Source organism: Scylla paramamosain, unplaced genomic scaffold (assembly GCF_035594125.1).
Source record: "Scylla paramamosain isolate STU-SP2022 unplaced genomic scaffold, ASM3559412v1 Contig105, whole genome shotgun sequence".
Taxonomy (NCBI): Eukaryota; Metazoa; Arthropoda; class Malacostraca; order Decapoda; family Portunidae; genus Scylla; species Scylla paramamosain.
In genome coordinates this window covers 7,661-26,991 of record NW_026973770.1, presented here as the reverse complement: position 1 = coordinate 26,991, position 19,331 = coordinate 7,661, and the positions used below count along the sequence as shown (strand labels likewise).

Sequence of the window (19,331 nt, the reverse complement as noted above, 5' to 3'; positions counted from 1 at the left end):
GGTCGTGTCTACACGTCAACTGTTTGTGGTTGAATTCACCGATATTGTGGCATCCTGGTTTCTTCTGATTATGCTGCTGCATATTTGTGGATGTAAAGATTCTTCGGCAGTGTGTGCTGTGCGTATTGTGTAGTGAAAATGTTGCTTAGGAGTGTGTTTCCCTGAGTGTATTTGGTGTGTGTGCTCCTGTCACGAGCCGTGTGACAGTAAATCTAGAGGATGGCAGGCTCGGACACACAAAATGCTTCAACTTAAAACACTAGGAACCCCAACAACGATATATATATATATATATATATATATATATATATATATATATATATATATATATATATATATATATATATATATATATATATATATATATATATATATATATATATATATATATATATATATATATATATATATATATATATATATATATATATATATATTGAATAGTAACAATAAAAATAAAAAAAAAGAACAAGAATGAAGCAGGACAATAAATTAACAATATATAGTATGAAATACTTGTAGTGATGGCACGGGCTCAGCAGTTGTCTATGCGTGTGTGTGCGTGTGTGCGAGTGTGGCGTGAGTGTAGCACTTGTATAACGAGGGTGTGCGCAGGTGTAACGTGTGGCGTGGCGACGTGAGGGTAGCACAGGTGTAATGAGTGGAGACGTGAATGTGTGTGCACGAGTGTTGTGAGTGTTCTGCTATGCTTGTGTGAAAGATGACCCAGAATCCAAGCTCCCGGGAGAGGGAAGTAGATCCTCTGCTGTGTACTAGTAGACTCCTGAGGTGTCGACCATAAGGCAGGAGGTGGCTTGAGTTTGGTGCCCGAGGCTTGAGTCTGAAGCCCCGATGTAAGTGGAGCGGTAGATCGAGATTCCCAACCTGCGGGCGTCTCCAGGAGTGGCGGATGAGGGAGCCAAGTCCCATGAGCTCGAGGGTTGTTATAATATATATATATATATATATATATATATATATATATATATATATATATATATATATATATATATATATATATATATATATATATATATATATATATATATATATATATATATATATATATATATATATATATATATATATATATATATATATATATATATATATATATATATATATATATATATATATATATATATATATATATATATATATATATATATAATATATATATATATATGTATATATATATATATATATATATATATATATATTATATATATATATGTATATATATATATATATATATATATATATATATATATATATATATATATATATATATATATATATATATATATATATATATATATATATATATATATATATATATATATATATATATATATATATATATATGTATATATATATATATATATATATATATATATATATATATATATATATATATATATATATATATATATATATATATATATATATATATATATATATATATATATATATATATATATATATATATATATATATATATATATATATATATACTCACAAATAAGTTAATCAGTAACTGCCAGGAGGAGAGTGTTGAGAATGAGGGTCTTGCATGTCAGGCTGCGATAGTTGTAATTTATGTAAATCCTTATGAAAGTGTTGTTTCTCGTTACTCAGAAAACATGGACGCACACCCACCCACCCACTCACACCAACGCGAACACTCACCGACCCATCTTGGCATACACACACACACACACACACACGCCGTCCAGCCCTCAATCCTTCGTCAGGAAAGCTTATCTTCACAACCTAGATATAAAGGTGTGTTGGTTCTCGAGGATGAGTGGATTAAGCGTGACTCAAGCCATCGGGCGCCTCACGAAGAGACAAGCAGCGATTCGTCTGGCTGAGGAGACTAGACGGCAGCTCTCTGGCTTGAAATGCTGCGTCACAACGTCCAAGGAGGCTGCAATCAACATGTCAACGTTCATCATGTCACTTTTTTATTCATTTTTTTTTTTAGGTTAGAAGTCTGAAATTTTAAATGCCTAAAATGAAAATTACTAGATATGTTTTATATGCATTATGATCTTTATAACTATAACTATATATATATATATATATATATATATATATATATATATATATATATATATATATATATATATATATATATATATATATATATATATATATATATATATATTAATTTTTTTTTTTTATTCAGTATTATAGTGACAAGAAAATATCTTGAAATGAAATGTACAATGTGTTCATTTCGTAACGTAAATATTCAACATGCATAGGAAAATCTAAAGATGAAATGATTTTGCAATATCTGAGGATTTCACTAATGTTTTGTTGGTAGCCTTGTAGTTGTTCAATGACAGAACAAAGCGAGAAACTCACAAATAAGTTAATCAGTAACTGCCAGGAGGAGAGTGTTGAGAATGAGGGTCTTGCATGTCAGGCTGCGATCATTGCTGGCCGTAACAGTCCAGACGTTAGTAATGCCATATTCATTAAGGCGGCAGGTGGGGAGGTGTGGCTATGAATATGCTTCCCTGCACGGCTGTTGGCTGGAAGCTTACGGTGCAGTGCCGCAAACCTAAGGGGGTTCTCCATTGCAGCATCAACCCGACCTGAGCCGACTGCGGGAGTGACAAATGGTTCCCTGGACGCCGTGTGTCACCGGATTGCAGGCGAGCGTCAGGCGGACCATGAGTCGGGACGCTGCCAAGTCCGTTGTCCAGAACCTGACCAGGAAAATTTAAGAAGCGTGGCCTTGACCTTGCTCAGCAGTTGTGCCCTCACCTGACCTATGTTATGTTGCTCTGCGTTCATTGTTTCTGGCAAAGTGAGTTAGTGCAGCCGTGCCTTCAGTGTGTCACCATAATTTGCAAGCAGTCGATTTCCTGCTCTACTTTACCAGGTGGTATTTGTTTTGAAAGAGAGTTGAGAAGTGGATTATGTCATGCTCTCAACCTAAATTTTATACTTCTTTATTCATAACTGCATCAACAGACCACCTGGGAAAAGTAATGCTTTGTGCCTCTGTTTGTTTTCATTTCACGACACGGTAGGAAGGGAGAGCACGTCCACGGAGCAAAGAATTCAAGAGATACCTCTTGGAATTCTGGGAAAATAGGATGCGCATTTCTGGTCGTCCTTCAGAGAAGCTAATGTTATGCATGCGTATGCCATTTAAATTCAGCGAAGAAATTTGAGAAATACTTTTGAAAAATGTTTTAACGAACTCCTATCGTTAAATCTTCATAAGAAACGTTTGCACCATAAAGTAACGAAATTTTGTGCCTCACATCCAGCATCAGAGACCATAAGAGCACCAGCAAGGTGTATTCGAGGAGCAGTGTTAAGATGTGCATAAACAAAGTAAAATATACGTAGTGCTGACAGGCATCACAGAAAAGAAAACTTGTAATAACATTCCAAAGGAAAAAACTTTTAACCAGTACAGTGTTGCGCTTTGTCAGAGATAGTGGTCTTGTCAGGCTGCATTTCTTTTTCCTATGCTTTTTATTTATCCCGTAAAATGACAGAAAAAGGAAAATAACAACTCGTTTCATATATATATATATATATATATATATATATATATATATATATATATATATATATATATATATATATATATATATATATATATATATATATATATATATATATATATATATATATATATATATATATATATATATATATTATATTATTCCCATGGTATGAATGCAAGTGTGGCTACCATGCGATTTTGATTCCAGGATTGTTTCCCTCCTCAGAGCCCACGATATCAGACTTGGGAAGCGGAATTTTACTTTTATATTTTTTTTTAAAGCTTTCAATCTCACCTCTACATATACTTTCACAACCTTACAGTATGTGCAATAAATAAGTACGTCTTTACATTATAAATACCTATAAATAAACGAGAACTGTACGTTCAGGTAAAAGGTTGGATGTACATCTGGCAACACCTTACGTCTCAAGGCCATGGCTGCTGCGTACACCCGCAATTATCAAAGAATATAACATACTATGAATTTTGTGACTTACAGTTTTTCTTTCTGGTTACTCTGAAGTCTCATTTCCTATTTACTATGCCTTACTGATTATAGATTTGAGAAATAATTTCTACTTTCAACCTCGCAACATAGGTGGAAATACAAAAGCAGGCAGGGAGTTCCAGAGTTTACCAGAGAAGGGCATGAATGATTGAGAATACTGGGTAACTCTTGCATTTGAGAGGTGGACAGAAGAGGGATGAGAGAAAGAAGAAAGTCTTGTGCAGCGAGGCCGAGGGAGGAGGGGAGACATGCAGTTAGCAAGATCAGAAGAGCAGTTGGCATGAAAATAGCGGTAGAAGATAACAAGAGATGCAACATTGCGGCGATGAAAAAAGAGGCTGAAGACAGTCAGTTAGAGAAGAGGAGTTGATAAGACGAGAAGCTTTTGATTCCACTCTGTCTAAAAGAGCGGTATGAGTGGAACCCCCCAATAAATGTGAAGCATACCCTATACATGGACGGATAAGGCCCCTGTACACAGCAGCTTGGGGGTAGGGGATGAGAAAAAAAAAAAAAAAAACTGGCGGAGAAGACCCAGAACGCCTAACTTCATAGAAGCTGTTTTACCTAGAGATGAGATGTGAAGTTTCAAGTAAAGGACAAACCAAGAATGTTCAGTGTAGAAGAGGGGGACAGTTGAGTGTCGCTGCAGAAGAGGGGATAGTTGTCTGAAAGCTTGTGTCGAGTTGATAGATGGAGGTATTGAGTTTTTGATGCACTGAACAATACTAAGTGTGCTCTGCCCTAATTAGAAATTTTAGAGAGATCAGAAGTCAGGCGTTCTGTGGTTTCGCTTCATGAACTGAAGGGTTGGATGTCTATGAGAAGACGTAGAAATGTGCAGGGTGGTATCATCAGCGTAGGAGTGGATAAGACAAGAAGTTTGGTTTAGAAGATGATTGATGAGTAATAGGAAGAGAGTGAGTGACAGGACAGAACCCTGAGGAACACTACCGTTAATAGATTTAAGAGAAAAACAGTGACCGTCTACCACAACAACAATAGAACGGTCAGAAAGAAAACTTGAGATGAAGTTACAGAGAGAAAGATAGAAGCCGTAGGAGGATAGTTTGGAAATGAAAGCTTTGTGCCATATTCTGTCAAAAGCTTTTGATATGTCTAAGGAAACAGCAAACGTTTCACAAAAATCTCTAAACGAGGATGACCAAGACTCTGTAAGGAAAGCCAGAAGATCACCAGTAGAGCGGTCTTGACGGAACCCATACTGGCGACCAGACAGTAGGTTGTTAAGTAATAGATGTTTAAGAATCTTCCTGTTGAGGATAAATTAAAATGTTTACAGAGGCAGGAAAATAAAGCAACAGGGCGGTAGTTTGAGGGCTTAGAACGGTCATCCTTTTTAGGAACAGGCTGAATGTAGGCAAACTTCCAGCAAGAAGGAAAGGTAGATATTGACAGACAGAGTTGAAAGGGTTTGACTATTCAAGGTGCAAGCACTGAGGCACAGTTTCTGAGAACAATAGGAGGGACCCCATCAGGTCCATAAGTCTTCCGAGGGTTTAGGACAGCGAGGGCATGGAAAACATCATTGTGAAGAATTTTAATAGGTAGCATGAAGTAGTCAGAGAATGGAGGAAAGGGAGGAACAAACCCTGAATCATCCAAGATAAAGCTTTTAGCAAAGGTTTGAGCGAAGACTTGGCATGGTTCCAGGCAGAAATATAAAGCGCATGAGATTCTGGTGATTGAGGGATCAAGTACTTTTTGTGGGCTACCTCTCCATCATGTATAGCACGAGAAAAGTCTTGCAAGGTTTGGAAGGTTTAGGTTGAGAAAAAGAGTGAGGAATGTACGTCTCTATGCCAGACACTATCACTTTTGTTATGCTCTCGGCACACAGAGACGGATCTCTGACACGGAAGCAGTAGTCATTCCAAGGAAAACTAGCAAAATACCTCCCTGGCCATTTTGTGGCTCGGGTGACGACTTTAGAGCACAATTTCGGCAGAGAAACTAACATGCCACACCTGTTCGGGACTGACGCAGACATCTTCCAGTACATGGAAGTAGGTGACAAGGAGTCCGAGTGAGTTGCTGACAGAAAGAAGAGGAAGGCGAAGAAGCAGCTTCAGTTCAGCAATGACTATGAGCCAGAAGGGCATTAGGAAAACCTGGCTACAATGCAGCAGGTGGCGCCTCCTGATTCCTACGCCTTCAAGTGCATAATACTTTGCAAAGAAAAGGCGACCAGGTTCCATCTAATTTCTCTGAAATGTCATGTGACTACCATTGGATGTTGTTTTGAAGAGAAAAAAAAAAAAAAGTGAAAGTGGAAGGCAAAAACAGTTGTCTGTCTTTATATGCAAACATCTCAGTCTGTCTTTTTTTTTTCTTTTTTTCGTTATTTCTCGCTAACCACTGCACCAATTGTAATGAAACTTTTTGCATATGAAAGAGTTTTTTTTTTTTTTTTTTTTTTTTTTAATTTTTTTTTATTTATTTTAATTAACTTATTTATTTTTCTTTTATTTTCATTTATTTATTTATTTATTTATTTTTATTTTCTTTTTTTTATTTTTTTGTTGTTGGGAGAACAACAGTAATGTCGAGGGTTAACCTTTCGTAGTCAGTCTCAGTATTGCTTTTATAGGGATTGTCTACAACAGTTTTCATAGTCAATTCCTACTGAAAATTAGTGACAGTGACTCACTTCTCCCTTACGTCTTGCCGATCACTTTTGCGTTTCCTGTCAGTTGTCATTGTGATGGCCATCATAATAATACCTCGGAGTCTCCACCCGGGGAGGGGACCACAGATGTCCCCAGGTCGGACTGCTCTTCTTGTATCGACCCTAAGTGTCTTGACACCCCTTTCAACTTTTCTTCATTAATTTCTGCATCATTTGTGGTCTCAGATCTAATTTTCAATATGTAGAACATCACCAATCCTCTACTAAACCTCATCTTCTTTTCCTCACTGAAACATTGGTGTCTGAGGCAACTGACACACACACACACACACACACACACACACACACACACACACACACACACACACACACACACACACAGAGAGAGAGAGAGAGAGAGAGAGAGAGAGAGAGGGGGGCCAAAGCAAACATTATATGTATAAATGGTTGTTGTTCACAGAAAAGGTTTCTCTAAAAAGGTGTGTGAGCTTGTGCTTGCACAGCAACACGTGTTTTACATAGCGACAGGAACACGTGCTCCTCCTCTTCCTCCCCCTCCTCCTCCTCCTCCTCCAAAGGCAGTAGATATAGTGTATCTAGATTTTCAAAAAGCTTTTGACAAAGTTCCCCATAAGCGGCTACTAGCTAAATTGAAGTCACATGGTATAAATGGAAAACTTCTCAATTGGCTTGAAGACTGGCTGTCTGAGAGAAAACAGCGCGTTGTTTTAAATGGTAAATTTTCAAACTGGCGAGAAGTTCTAAGTGGTGTACCACAGGGATCAGTGCTCGGCCCTGTTCTTTTCCTTATTTACGTTAATGATATCGATGAGGGCCTCACCTGCAAAGTATCTAAGTTCGCTGATGATACAAAAATGATGAATAAAGTAGTCACGTCTGAGGATAAAAGAAAATTACAATCTGATCTTGACCACTTAGCCACTTGGTCAGACAAGTGGCAGATGAGCTTCAATGTAGATAAATGTAAAGTGTTGCACATTGATAATAATAACGATCACACTGATTACTTAATGAACGATACCGAGCTTCTTAAGGTTAAGGAGGAAAAGGACTTGGGCGTTATAATTACCTCAGACCTCAAGTCAAGTAAACACTGCTCGGAAGTAGTTAAAACAGCAAATGAATTGGTTGGGTTTATTGGTAGGACTTTCGAATTCAAATCAGAAGGGGTAATTCTCACATTGTTTAATACACTTGTCCGACCTCTACTTGAGTATTGCGTCCAGTTCTGGTCACCCCATTACAGGAAAGATATAGACAAGCTGGAGAGAGTCCAAAGAAGAGTTACCAAGTTGATCCCACGACTGCGGAACAAGCCTTATGAGGAGCGCTTGAGGGAACTCAACTTGTTCAGTTTAGAGAAACGGCGAATGCGAGGTGACTTAATTGAATTGTTTAAGATGTGTCGGGGCTTTGATAACGTAAATGTAAACAACTATCTCATCATTGACAGTTCCAACACCACTCGAAATAATGGCTACAAGATTATAGGTAAGCGTTTCAGATCAGACGAGGCTAAGTATTATTTCTTTAATAGAATTGTAAATGTCTGGAACTCTCTCCCAGCACATATTGTCGATAGTAATACAATAGAAACTTTTAAACATAGGTTGGACAATCACCTCGCAGAAACCCCTCATATAACGTACTTTGCGCCTACATAATTTTTTTTTTTTTTTTTTTTTTTTTTTTTTTTTTTTTAGTTACTGTAGTGAATAGTATAATTTCTCTTTGATCCTTTCCTATCACATCTTAGCCTTTCCTCCTCCCTATACTCTCCTGTTTTTCCTTCCTTGATCTCTAGTGTCCTCCATCCTCTAACCCTTAGAATCTGTAGTGGTAGTGGTAGAATAGACACACAGACAGCCTCGTTAGGCCCAGTAGGGCTGTTGCTGTCTGTTCTTTCCTTTGTATTCCTTTGTATTCCTTTGTATTCGCTATCCTATATCTCACTTTAGATTAGATAGTTTGATTTATCACAGGCTGCCTCGTAAACACACACACACACACACACACACACACACACACACACACACAAAGGAAGAGCTGCTATTTGTTCTTTATTAATGTTCCTTCTCCTCCTCCTACTACTACTACTACTACTACTACTACTACTACCTAGCATAACCTAACCTACGTGCCGTCACCACAACCTCTTCTAATGCTAATGCCTCTTCTGGTCTGCCCCGACACGTCCTCTCTATATTAAGACGCAGACGTGAGGAAAATGTGTGTGATAGAGATCCGGTCCGTCTGTAGAATTATCACATTATTATGGTGTCAGAGAGAGAGACAGAGAGAGAGAGAGAGAGAGAGAGAGAGAGAGAGAGAGAGAGAGAGAGAGAGAGAGAGAGAAATTAGAGTAGAGTTTTCTCTCTTGAAGGAAAAATTTGGTCCTTTCTGTATGTGTGTGTGTGTGTGTGTGTGTGTGTCTGTCGGTGTCAGTGTCTCGCCTCAGTATCTCGAGGGAGGGAAACTGTTATCACTGAAAACTTGTGAAGGAGAGAGAGAGAGAGAGAGAGAGAGATAAAGGTGATAGAAAGAGAGGAACATCCCCAACAGGAAGGCATCTGGTAGAGGAGGAGGAGGAGAAGGAGGAGGAGAAAAAGTAAGGTGGAAAGGAAGAGGAAAAAGAGGGAGAAAAAAAAAGGCTGAATAATACAGTAGAGAAGAAGAGAAGGAGGTGGTGGCGGTAGTGGTAGAGAGAGAGAGAGAGAGAGAGAGAGAGAGAGAGAGAGAGTTAACACAGATTGACTCTATTGACCAGTTGTTAGCGCTACCTCAAGGAAAGGCAGTGTGATGTAACCTCTTCTCCCAGCCCCCCTACTCCCCTCCCTCCCGCCCCTTACTATTTCCCAACTCCTCACTGCTCCTAGATAAACGTCTCCTCCTCCTCCTCCTTCTCGTCGTCCTCTTCCTCCTCCTCCTCCTCCTCCTCCTCCTCCTCCTCCTTGTTTTTATTCTTGTTCTTCTTGTTTTTCTTGTTTTTTTTGTTTCTTGTTCTTGTTTTTTCCTTTTCTCGTTCGTGTTGCTTTGTTGTTATTGTTGTTGTTGTCTTCGTTGTTGTTGTTCTTCTTAGCCTTCGTCTTCGTCTTCGTCTTCTTAGCCGTCTTTATAGCCTTTATCTTCGTCTTCCCCATGGTCTCCTCTCCCCCCACGCCAGCACGACACCACATCCCTCCCATCAGTAGATCCGTTTCAGAATTTAATCTCTCAGCAACAGATCTATTGTTATTTTTGCTCTTTTACTTATATATATATATATATATATATATATATATATATATATATATATATATATATATATATATATATATATATATATATATATATATATATATATATATATATATATATATATATATATATATATATATATATATATATATATATATATATATATATATATATATATATATATATATATATATATATATATATATATATATATATATATATATATATATATATATATATATATATTTATTTATTTATTTATTTATTTATTTTTTTTTTTTCACCTACCAGTATTTTTTGCAACCATTTATATTCCTTCTCCTCCTCCTCCGCCTCCTCCACCGCCGCCGCCGCCGCCTCCCACAGATGCCCTCGTTTTCCTCTTACAAGAAAAAACCGGAATCTGGAAGCGGAAATCCAATCCCTTGAGTCTGCCCTGAACACTATTAGCGGCGGCGGTAATATTCACAGCAGCTTGGGATGGCAGTAGCTGGAGGGAGGCAGCGAGAGAGAGAGAGAGAGAGAGAGAGAGAGAGAGAGAGAGAGAGAGAGAGAGAGAGAGAGAGAGAGAGAAATTGTCCTTATTCTGAACGCTTTCCTCTCTCATCTTGTCTATTTTCCAAGGCCACTGAAATGATTAGCTAGGTTCTCAAGAGTGTTTCTCCAGTTTCTGCTGTTAATGACGTAGAAATCTCATTAATTTGCCACTAGAACCGTAGAAATGCTGTTAAAAACTCGTGTAACATCAACTAGAGTCTTTTGAATGTAGTAGAGGCACGGTGCAGAAGTGTTTAAGAATACGATGGAAGGAGAGGGAAAGTGAGGCGAGGTATTGTGGTATGGTGGGTCTTCTCGTCTTAGATCTCAGAGGGGAGATGAGTGTTTTTGGTTTTTCTTTCTCCCCTCTTCACTTTGAGGAGGAAGGAGGGAAGGAAAGGAGATAGGGAAGGTGATGGGCGGAGTGAGACGAAACGGTGCTGTTGTCGTGGTGAGTGAAGTGTTTAGCGGTGTGGTGTTGAGTGTTGTGGCGGTGAAGGGAGTACGAGTATGTAGTGTTTCTCTCTCTCTCTCTCTCTCTCTCTCTCTCTCTCTCTCTCTCTCTCTCTCTCTCTCTCTATTTATTGAATTCATAATTTAAATTCCTTTTCTTACGATATTTTGTCAGACTTAATTTTATATCTCATTCGCCGGAAAAGTAAACGCACACACACACACACACACACACACACACACACACACTTTTAAACCAAATACCTCCTTTTATACGAGTATACACGAGGAAAATCATGCGAACACCAATATCTAAGTAAGTGCACGCTATTTTACAGCTACACTTAGCATCCCGCTTGGCAGATCTCGCCTCGCACCGCCCTAAGTGGGAGGAAAAAGTAAGATTAATAAGAAACAGGTGGTAGAGAGAAGCTTAGCGGAGGCTGAGAGAAAGAGTGCGTTGAAGGGGAAGATACCAGCAGGAGTGAGAGAAGCAATAAGGAGCGTGAAATAAGGATGAAATAAACGGAACACTTTGCACAGATTGATTAATAGGAAAGATGTGCAAGAAAGCAGTGAAGGAATGAACAGATAGATAGATAGATAGATAGATAGAAGAAAGATAAAATAACACAGAAGAAAGTGAAAATAACACAAATAGCAACACTGAAATGAGATAAAACACACAAAACACCACTACACATTGTAAGAAAGAGCAAACTGATGTAACGAAATGAGAACAGGTAAATTGAGGTGGTGGTGGTGGTGGTGGTGCTGGTGGAAGTGGCGATGCAGAGTTACAAGTATGAGGCAGAGAAGGGAAGGGGAAAAGGAAGGGGACTAGAAGGGGACTGGAAGGGGCTGGAAGGGGCTGGAAGGGAAAAGCCGGATCCATTACACCACGGAATGTTGCCAGGAAGGGGAAAAAAAAACACCGCGCTTGGAACTTTTAATGGATGTAAGATAGTTGTGGGGAAAATATATATGAAGGGAAACCGTGAAGGGATAAAAAAAAAATATATATATATATATATATATATATATATATATATATATATATATATATATATATATATATATATATATATATATATATATATATATATATATAAAGGAAATATTAGAACTAGCATGGCGTCATTGGAGTGTAGAGTTTCTGAGAATGTAAAAAGGGAAATGAGAAGAAATTTTTACCTAATGTGTCGCTATGAGGGGAGGTGAAACTCTCTCTCTCGGTGCGGGAATGTTGTGAGGGGAATGTGAGGGCGAAGATACGGCCGCAAGAGGAGAGAGTAGAGGCTTAGTTGTCCCTTGAGGGGATGCCAGGTGTGTTTGTGTTTGTGTGTGTGTGTGTGTGTGTGTGTGTGTGTATGTGTGTGTGTTTACTTTATGAATGTGTATCTTAGTTGAGTAATTACTGATGCATATATTATTACTGCTCTCTCTCTCTCTCTCTCTCTCTCTCTCTCTCTCTCTCTCTCTCTCTCTCTCTCTCTCTCTCTCTCTCTCTCTTCCTTTTCCTCCTTTCTTTCCTCCTTACTATCATTCTTCTCTCCCTCATTCCTCCTTCATCACTCACCATCTTTCATCTTCCCTTCCTTCCCTCTCTTCTTCCCGTACACACACACACACACACAGAGAGAGAGAGAGAGAGAGAGAGAGAGAGAGAGAGAGAGAGAGCTCTTTTACTCAATATAGGAAAATAAAACTATCCAACTGAATGTGTGTGTGTGTGTGTGTGTGTGACGCAGGGCAGATCTCTCTCTCTCTCTCTCTCTCTCTCTCTCTCTCTCTCTCTCTCTCTCTCTCTCTTAAAATTGCTTTGGTTTCACTTCCCAGAGTACGAGTATGTTTTCAGTGTGTGTGTGTGTGTGTGTGTGTGTGTGTGTGTGTGTGTTGTTTTGATATACTGTTTTATCGTGGGCTGGCAGGATAGGTACTAAGGGAGGGAGTGTGTGTGTGTGTGTGTGTGTGATGTTTGCTTCTAGTTAAAACTCCCCCAGCTCTCAACTATCTGGGTCAGTGACTTTGTGTACAACACTTGAAAACAAACTCGCGCTCCGGCAATAGCTTACGAAGGCAAACTGAGGTGTATATTTTATAATGTTGTTCCTCCGCTGGCGTTTGGTTCTGGGGTACGATTTTATTCCTTCAAAATGTGTTCTGGTAAGAGTTTATTCTTTATAAACGTGTTCCTGGTACAGTTTTCTGCCTTATAGGTTTGGCTGAAAAAACAAGTGGTTTTAATTTGTTATACTTGTTGATATTATATATATATATATATATATATATATATATATATATATATATATATAATATATATATATATATATATATACTATATATATATATATATATATATTTATATATATATACTCGTATATATATATATATAGTATATATATATATATATTATATATATATATATATATATATATATATATATATATATATATATATATATATATATTTAAATATATATATATATATATATATATATATATATATATATATATATATATTGCCTGGTATGGTTATAATGGTTTATTTATTTGTTAGTTCATTTAGAATTATCTACGATGTTGGCCTGAATACTTAAGAGAGAGAGAGAGAGAGAGAGAGAGAGAGAGAGAGAGAGAGAGAGAGAGAGAGAGAGAGAGAGAGAGAGAGAGAGAGAAAATAGTGATGGATTAATTCCAGTCTCAAAAAAAGAACTATAATTCATAGTTTTGAACCATTACTTAAAGATATGAAACACATAAGGATTGAGTCACTTCATAATTTAAATTTAATCGTTCATTTGACTTTGTTCTATTGAAGCTTTAGGCCCTTATTATTAACTCATCACATTATGTATTTAAATTTTTTTACATATTCGTCAATATAGTAGGAGGTGGATAGTTTTTTACTGATCCCCATGGGTATATTGTTTTTAAATATTCAATGAAAGACGTTTGGAGAACGTCAAACTTTCTTTGCCACAGAGAGAATGAGAGGACGGGTAAGAGCTGTAGCTGCTTATTTTTATTTTTATTTTTATTTTTATTTTTCATGTTTTAATAAGCTTGCTGTTGTCGTAGGTCGTAGTTATGGTAGATAAGACTTAAACTGATCGCCAGTCAGTTAGGGAGGATGAAAGAAAACTGATTATTGGCCAAAAAGAGATGTGGGAAGGAGCTGCTGCCGGTGATATAATTAATCTTTCTAAGTTTCAATGAGCTGTTGTCGTAGGTTACCACAATGATAGATAAGCGCTTGATAGTTTTGATAAGTATCCCTTGACAGGAAATATTTCAGGAACACTTGCTAATGTTATGAGAGGACAGACTTGATCGACGCGGCCGTTTTCTCGTCATAAACCAGAGATGATTAGTGTTATACGACTCTATATATACTTTGATTTTCATGTGTCAGTGCGTCATGCTGGTCATCTTGTTAAGTAGCTTGGGTAAAGTTGAGTGAGGAATGAGTCTGCAGCGTAGGATTACTGAGACTGACGTGGCTTGGTTGAAGCGAAGTGTGGTGTCCTCCGTGGTGTGCACATGCCGTGGTATAGGTGCGGTGTGCTGTGGTCAGGTGTTGTTTGATGTGTGCTTGTCGTGGTGGTGTGTGGTGTGGTGGTGTACTGAGGTATAGTGGGGCCGAGATCTGGTGTAAGTGTGGTGTGGTGTGACTAAGGTGTTGTGGGTTTATGTGTAGTGTGGCGTGTGGTGTGGTGAGGCCTAGACTTGCTTCAGGTTTGGTGTGGCTGAGGTATTGTGGGGTGTGGTACGTGGTGGTGTGACAGGTTGTGTGGGTGTGTGGTGTGGTGTGACTGTTGTGTGGTTCGTGGTGTGACAGGTGAATGCAGATGAACAGCACAGTGCATTGACACACTCCCTGTAGTACATGAAATTTCACTAAACCTGTCATTATACTTCATGAGATTTATGAGTCCATCCTTTGAGTGCCATTGTGTCCACTTATGCACCATTGTATTGCATGGGTGGAGTTTGTTAGCCTGATTGATCACACAGCATGGGGAGGACAGAGGTGGGAGGGTAAGGCAAGGGAGGGGAGCAGAAGGGACAAGAGGAAGCTAAGCTAGGATGTGATTAGGGCACCTTGTATATACATATTTCCTTGGTCCTGCATCTCCTCTTATTTTTGGGGGGCTGTTACTGACAATAACTACATTATTCACTTAGGTGATGGCAGGAAAAATTTGTTGTGACGTGCATGACAGGGTAGGTTTGATTTAAGTCAAATTATTTAAGTTTATTTAAATTATAGTAAAAAATAATTATTTAAATCAAAATTAAATATACTGTATTCAAAATTATTGAAATGTTACATTGGGTCAAATATCTAATGATATATATATATATATATATATATATATATATATATATATATTATATATATATATATATATATATATTATAATATATATATATATATATATATATATATATATATATGTATATATATATATATAATATTATATATATATATATATATATATATATATATATATATATATATATATATATATATATATATATTTTTTTTTTTTTTTTTTTTTTTTTTTTTTTTTTTTTTTTTTTTTTTTTTTACTGTACTTTTATGTTTGATTGGAGTTCCACTTCTTTTTCTTTGTATTTATGTATAGTTACTTTAACCTAACAGATCTGATTAAGCCTATGATTTTTATGTGAAAAACTCCTCTTGGGTAATGTATATTAAAGTACAGTTTCATTTAACATTGGCCAAGTTTGATACAAGAAAATGGCCTCATAAGACTGAAACAAATAGTTACTGGAACAACCCCTAAACCCCTAAAGGACAGGAACATTCCTCATGGACACCCCTCCAACCTGGGCTGGTTTTGACAATTCAGTGAAAATAGGTCATGTTCCATCAATTTCTCAACTCTGCTTTGACCAACTACTTAACATGTAATAGCATCACACTTATCAATTCTTCCTCTTCAATCTTCTGCCACCGTGAACTTTGGAAAATTTGAAATTAAGGCCACAAAATGCAGGTCAACTATAGAAGCCACCTGCCTCTACATTGCATCAACTATAGACACCATCCACCCTATAAGGGTTAAACCAGTAAAGTGCCTGGAAGGCGATTGACGAGCGAAGCTGTCAGTAATGAAACAGTGGAAGCACCCTGCAGATTGTGCACTTGACTAATATTCAGATCACTCTAGCAAAAAACATTGCAAGAGTCGAATGGTTGTGCTATTTACTGTTGGATAGGAAATTTCGTTTTGTGTTTATTGGTGTCCACTTTTTGTTGGAGACAAACAAAAGTTGATGAAAACCTGCAAAAACTGAAGTTTGGTTTACAAAATCCCAATTTTTACACACTTCTACTTTTTACAAGTTACCCTTTGACTTCAGCCAATAGAAGAGATGAAAGCTATATTATATAAAATTGATAGAGTTGTGCTGTCATATGGTGCAAATTTTGTTACAATCGGCTATGTTGTTGAAGAGATATTAGTGTTTGAAGAGTGTTATAGTTGAGCTGGGCTGGATCAGGCAGCTCAAAATGAAACAACAATCTCCTTAGAAAACTTTGCTTTTGCCTGTAATAAAAGAATTGATTTATATAAAAAATCTGATGTAAATCAAATAAATAGATTTTTTATTTTATTCGTTTTAAATCATGATTTTATTCAACTCTTGTACAAATATGTTTTTGTTACTTTTGTTATGTTAGTTTTAATTGCAATGTTGCTTTCAAGGGACAAGAATGTACAGCAAGAACTTGCAGAACTCGGACAGAAGTGAATTACCGGATCTGAACACCTGAGTAGGTAAAGAAGCACAGCTGCACAAGCAAAGAAGAAACACTACTACCATGAATGCCCAAGACTTGTATGACAATGTGCTGCAGGGAAGAGAGCGTAAGTCATTTCAGTTCAGTGATGATAACTTCTCACCCAAGTCTAACCTGGCTGTGTCCCCACACTACACCACCCTCTCTGGCACTCCATGCCGATGACTCACTCTCCTCCAGTACTTGTGACACGCCTCGGTCCAGCCTCTTTGACTCAACTGAATTTTCAATCAGCTTATCGCCAGACAACCATGGTTCCAACTGTGGGCACATTTATCCCATAGAACGATCACATTCAGAAATGGGTGCCAGTACTGTGGAGACCAAACTCAGGAAACTGGATCCACTCAGGTCATCCTCTGACCCAGAGATGAATTGTTGCCACTCGGAAACTCATGTCTCTATAATGAAGGCTTTAAACAAAAGTTATAAATGTGAAGAGAATCTCACTGGTGACTTCTCCAAGGCTCTGTTGCTTCCTATCCTTGAGATTGGGAAACACCCAGACCTTCAGTCTATAAGTGTTCATTACTCTAGCTGATGTTATTAAGGGCAAGTACAATGATAAACTTGCCTCCTGCAGAATTATTGACCGTAGGTACCCGTATGAATATGATGGAGGGCACATAAAGGGGGCAGAATTGTGGCACTTGCCAGAGTTAGTGACTCAGAACCCGAGAGCTAAGAAAGGTGTTTCACTTATGCCACTATAAGGCCTTCCTTGAGCTTATTTCATTATTTTCCCTATATCATTCTCTCCATCTTATGTTCTACAGTCCCTCCTTTCTAATGCATGAGACTTGCATTGCTCAAACTAAACTTTTTATTGGGCTTATTAGAAATTAGGTCATTTATTGTTTAATTGTGTTATTTTACTGAGGATGTTTAATATTTTCATGTCATTCATCCATTAACAAACACTTTTTATTGGCTTTATTAGAGATTAGGTAATTTATTTAATTGTGTTATTTGACTGAGGTTGTTTAATATTTTCATGTCCTTCATTCCTTCCTGTCAAATTCATTAACCTTGCAATGTTCAGACAACACTTGTATAGTGTGAATACTTTGGTATTTTTTGTTTTGTTTTACTGAGATTGTTTAATATTTTTATATCATCCACAAATTCACAAAACTTGCAATACTTAAACAAAACCTCTAATCTCTGGATTGGAGATCAGGCATTCTATTCTGTCTTACTGTGTTCTGTTTTACTTATATAATCTGTGGATTGGAGATCAGCATTCTATTCTGTCTTACTGTGTTCTGTTTTACTTATATAATCTGTGGATTGGAGATCAGGCATTCTGTTCTGTCTTACTGTGTTCTGTTTTACTTATATAATCTGTGGATTGGAGATCAGGCATTCTGTTCTGTCTTACTGTGTTGTTTTATTTATTTAATCTATGGATTAGAGATCAGGCATTCTATTCTGTCTTACTGTGTTCTGTTTTACTTATTTTCATATGTCCTGTCAAATTTGTGAGACTCACAATACTCAAACAAAATTTGCAATGTGTGGATTGCAGATTAGGTATTTTATTCTGTTTCATTGTGTTCTGTTTCACTAAGATTATTTAATATTTTCAGCCCAAGAGTGACACCACCATTGATGAGACACCCGAGGACAACCTCTGGCTACAACTGGGCTTTACTGTGGACTCTGAGACAGGTAAGCTTTGGGGATCATTAGCTTTAGTCATCAATACTTAATTAGCATTGGTGAAAACTAGTGTGCATTCTTTCATTTATTTTTAAGAGGTGGCCATTTCTGTGATAGTGGTGCCTTAAGCTGACTAATGTTCTTTTATGTAGAGAGACAAGAATATGATGTACTATCTAACAATTTAATATTGTCTTAGCTAAGTAAATGCTCACAATTGGCCAGTTATAAAGACCTGGCCATTTCTGCAACAGTAGCATCTCATGTTGACTGAAGTTTTTACCATCTTAGAGAGAGAAAAAAAAAGGATGCATTCATTGTGTAGCTATTCATATATTAGCTGACACTGTGCCTCCATGATAAAGTGGGTCGTGTACTTGACTACGAATCTGTGGGCCCTGATTTGAATCAGGGCTGGGGCAGTTGATGCATAGTTCACCCATTTGTCATCCTTTGGATTGGTTGGTAAAGACTACCTGTGGAAGCATGGGGAAGGTAAACTATGGAAATTTGAATATCCCTTACCTCTGTGTCCTTGGGTAAGGGATATAATCCATCTCAGTTTCAGTGGTGTACACGGAGATGAGGTCATGTGCAGCTATAACTTGTGCTCCCAATTTTACCTTGACCTCAAATGTATGCTCATGAATGCCTGTTTATGTCTGTGATGCACAGTTGCAGGGTCTTTTAATCAGAATGAGTATGGTATGGTCTCGTGGAATGTCAGTTCACCTATTAATGCTTAGATTTCTTCATAAATACCTCTTCTAGTGTCTCAGGCACATTGACAATCTGCTGAAGATATTGGTAATGCTCCATACTCTTGGATATCTTGGTGTTGAAGGTTTGGATCACAGGCATAAGCTAGCTAACTCTCTCTCTCTCTCTCT

The 19,331-nt window shown here is 37.4% G+C and overlaps 2 long non-coding RNA genes across 4 annotated transcripts in view; both read left to right on the top strand.

The window, feature by feature from the left end:
- Nucleotides 1-3,505, top strand: part of LOC135099127 (uncharacterized) — a 38,693-nt gene extending 35,188 nt beyond the window's left edge. The window contains exon 3 of the long non-coding RNA XR_010267693.1: nucleotides 2,595-3,505. This is a non-coding gene — a long non-coding RNA (uncharacterized LOC135099127). The remainder of the gene's footprint in view (nucleotides 1-2,594) is intronic.
- Nucleotides 3,506-13,858: 10,353 nt separating this feature from the next.
- LOC135099126 (uncharacterized) lies at nucleotides 13,859-18,435 on the top strand. 3 transcript variants are annotated; one of them, XR_010267690.1, is made up of 3 exons: nucleotides 13,859-13,945; nucleotides 16,685-16,846; nucleotides 18,369-18,435. It is a non-coding gene; the product is annotated as an uncharacterized LOC135099126 (long non-coding RNA). The 3 variants fall into 3 exon arrangements; XR_010267691.1 differs by lacking the exon at nucleotides 13,859-13,945 and adding an exon at nucleotides 14,419-14,500; XR_010267692.1 differs by lacking the exon at nucleotides 13,859-13,945 and adding an exon at nucleotides 14,495-14,574.
- The last annotated feature ends 896 nt before the right edge of the window (nucleotides 18,436-19,331 follow it).